This window comes from Hibiscus syriacus, unplaced genomic scaffold (genome assembly GCF_006381635.1).
Source record: "Hibiscus syriacus cultivar Baekdansim isolate YM2019G1 unplaced genomic scaffold, ASM638163v2 tig00002237_pilon, whole genome shotgun sequence".
NCBI classification, from domain to species: Eukaryota; Viridiplantae; Streptophyta; class Magnoliopsida; order Malvales; family Malvaceae; genus Hibiscus; species Hibiscus syriacus.
Genome location: NW_024061918.1, coordinates 19837323 through 19841510, shown reverse-complemented (window position 1 = coordinate 19841510; position 4188 = coordinate 19837323).

Here is a 4188-nt window from a genome sequence, read left to right as displayed (position 1 = left end):
CTAGAATAGGCTCAAGTCTTGGAGTAGTCACACTTGTATAACCCATCTATTGTTTCTTAATATATAGAGTAGATTATAATAAATGAACAATTTGTAATATCTTATATCAACTTGTTTGAGCATGGCCATGCATTTCTTGTCTCGCTCAATCAAGTGTCATGTGATATGTTTCCTATTAGGTAGGAATGATAATTCCTATGTTGATCACTCATACCTACGATATATATCGTGATATGTCCAACATCAGTCTTTATAGAGAAACTAGTTACAAAACATGTTTAACTATATCAAAACACAAGACTATATATGATGTGATAGAGATGATTTCCGGTTCGAAGATCATACATATAGTTATCACCATGATCAATGTTGTGACTGTCACATAATAATCCAAGACATATGCTCATAGTGGGCCAATCTAATATGTCATTCTCTAACGACATATTTATTCATGGATTATGGCATCTCTATGTAAATGACAACTCATTGTCATCAATCAAAAACATGTTAGCCTTAAACATATTATTATTATTATTGTTTATTATTATCTTTCTGTCAAAGACATAATACTCGACTAAGGACATTTCATAATAATCATATTATTATTTGTATATTATTATCTTTAGTTTATTTAATACACAAAAATATAACAAAAGAAAATAATAATAACACCTTTATTCAATAAATAAAACAAAGAAAATATGTTAATAAAATTGTCAAATTATTGGTCTTTAGGCATACTCTAATAATCTCCCACTAGCACTAAGACCAATCACTCACATATCTAATAACTAGTGACTTAGTGAGACGATCATGCATCTGTTGTGCAAGAGGCTTCATCAGGGGATTAGCAATTTTGTCATCTTTGTGTACTCTGCATATCTCCACATCTCCTCAATTTATGATCTTTCAAATATGATGGAAGTACCTAAGAATATGTTTGGATCACTAATGAGATTTGGGTTCCTTTGCTTGTGTAATGGCTCCATTGTTGTCACAACAAAGTTCTATAATATATTATATGTTGGGAACAACCCCTAGTTTGGTTACGAAGTTCTTGATCCAAAAAAAAAGTCTTTTGTTGCTTTACTGGCTGCAATGTATCCAACTTCTATTTTAGAATCATCTATTGTGTCTTGCTTTGAACTCTTCTAGCTCACATCACTTCAATTAAAACAAAACACAAAACCAGATTGCGACCGTGAGACATCCTTGTTAGTTTGGAAGCTAACATCTGTGTAACCTTTTGCACTGAGCTCTCGTTCACCTCCATATACAAGAAATGTATGCTTAGTTCTTCTCAAGTACTTGAGGATATTTTTAACTGCAACCCCTGACCTTCCCTATGATTCACTTGATATAGACTCATTATGCTTAACGCTTATGATACGTTTAAATGAGTACATATCATGACATACATGATAGAACCGATAGCGAAAGGATAAGAAATTTTATTCATCAATTATCTCTCTTGTGAAGTTAAAGGAAACATTTCCTTCGAGAGCGATACGCCATGTCTTATAGGTAGAAACCATTTCTTGGATTCTTCCATACTAAACCTTTTTAACACTTTATCTATGTATATACTTCGACTCAGAACTAGGAGTTCTCTTGTTCTATCTCTATAGTTCTTTACTCCTAAGATATATATTATCTCACCCAAATCTTGTTGTGCTTTAACAAGCTTCTCTTGTAGTTCTTCAAATCTGTTAACCCGTGCTAATATCACAACCATGGTAATCGATCTTTCTCTAGGTAAGACCAGGGTGGCTTTAATTTACTTTCAAAATTTTTGTCATGGAATCCTTCGTTAATTAATCTCATCTTCAATGGTTGAATGCATGCAAAATGCTTGAATAAATGCAATGCAAATACATGATACAAATGCAAATGGAATGCAAAAGGTATTGATCCCAAAAATAATTATTCTCAGAACAATTCTCAAAGAACTGACAATGTCTCTTTATTATGGGAAAGCAAAAATCAAAGATTTGCTGATGAAATGTAGCTCTATCTCTCAGTTGTTTAAAGCTTGCAAGTGGCTAGGTGATGCATCGTTCTTCTCTAGATTTGGGCACATTAAAAACCTTCAAAGCTTATACTTTATCTCCTATGGAAAAAATTCATCGAGTTGGTTCATGAACTTTAAATATTGGCTTCAGTGTTGAATCTTCTTGACTCTTGCTTGTTACCTTAGTAGGTAAACTGTCTCTTAAATCTTGTTGCTTTTTGCTTTGTCCACGGAGGAATATTTGAAATTCTATCTAACCCAATGAAAAACATTGTCATTTCAAAAACTTTCTAAATGACCAGTTATTTTAGATATCAATACCTTTTAATAACATGTCATGTTTATGCAAAATAAAGCACGACAAAACATGTAATAAGAGAAATAGGAAATCAACCTAATAGAAATGCTAATCAAAATAATATGAACAAACAAAAAATAATTAAATACAACTCATAGATAAGAACAAAAATATAACACGTAAACGAAATGACAGTCTTAATCGCATGTTCTTTAGTTTTCTTAGGTTATCCACGTGGTTATAGTGGGGTAGGCTTAATAAATTCTCTATATGACGATTTAGTTCTAACAAGTGTTCCCAAACTATCCCATTACATGCTTAATAAATTCTCTATATTAACCTGCTAAGGTTAATAAGGACTTTGATTCTGGCCCATTACAAACTTTCAAATCGAATTCAGTCCAGGGGATCACACCGCTATTTGTGTATCTTGGAATTGATATCTAGATAGGCAACTTAGGATACTTTCCTGAAGTAATTAGTTAGACCCACACGAAGAAGCCTAATACTTTTATGAGGTGTGACATTTCCCCTACTTAGGTGAAAGGGGACAATGCTCGAGTATATAGCTATGATATGCAACAATTCTTAATATATTCATAGAAGTGTAAACATTAACTAGAGCAGAAATATTTTTCAAGTTTTAAAAAGAACATAATGAAATGTAAATTAAATAAATTCAAACTCAAAATTTCCAAATTTCAAATATAGGGTAATCAACTCATGGTTCGATTCTCATTTTGTTTTAGAAAACAAAATATCCCCAACAGAGTCTTCAAGTTGTAGCAACTGACCCTTCGGGGGAAAAACTGACAAGTTACGAACGATGGGGTTTTGAAGAGTTTTGAAATGGTTTTATTAAATGTTGGGAGTCGCCACCAACAATTTTAAGGTGCAATTGGAACATCATAAAAACTTGGTAATTTAATAGAACATTTTATTTTTATCAAAATACCAAGTTTGGGGTTTGTAAAAACTAGAAATTAGGTTCGGGAGCAGGTTACGTGTGGGGAAGGGTTAGCACCCCACAATGCCCAAAATTTGATATCTAGTTGATTATCCTATTTTAAAATTTAGAAATTTGGAGTTTTAAGTTTTATTTAATTTAAGAATCACTATAGATGTAAAGTTGAAGAGGGTGCTCGTTTATTAAAGCCAATAATATTCACCCCTAGCATGAATGTGGGAGATAAATTATTGTGCCCGATAACCAGACATTGGTTCGATATTTCAAAAATGAAGGGGTTTCTAAAAGGATGTTGACCTACTTCGAGAATTACCAATAGTCGCCCCTAGAGCATGATTGTGGGAACTATACCATTAATTCCTTAATTACACAACATCGCCTTGTGTTGAAAAAGAAATGCAATCAATCAATAGGTTTAAAAACATAATTATACTAAGTGGGTTTATTAAAGGATTCCCTAACATAGAGTGTTAATTTATGAAAATTAGATAACTTAAGGATTAAACCTAAAAATGTAGGCTCTAATATTAATCCAAATTGATTTTCGCCAATTATTGAATTGGGTAATAGAAATGGTCCATTGGGAATTTACCATGGGCCAACTTAGATTACTTCCTAAATTGAAGGACTATATTGAAATTTAACCTAAAGTGGAGGCTCTAATTAAAGACCTAATTAAATACTTATAAGAATCAAAAGTTCAAGGACTAAATGGTGAAAAGATCTAAATCTAAGGATTAAATCTAAAGTTGAAGGCTCTAAATACTAACCCTAATTAATTTTACCAATTATAGAATCGAATAATCAAAATGGACCCTTAGGCATCTTAATGCAAGAGCCAAATCGAATTATTTACAGACCATGTATGAGAAGTCTAAATCTAAGGTTTAAAATCAAAATCTAAGTAAAGGA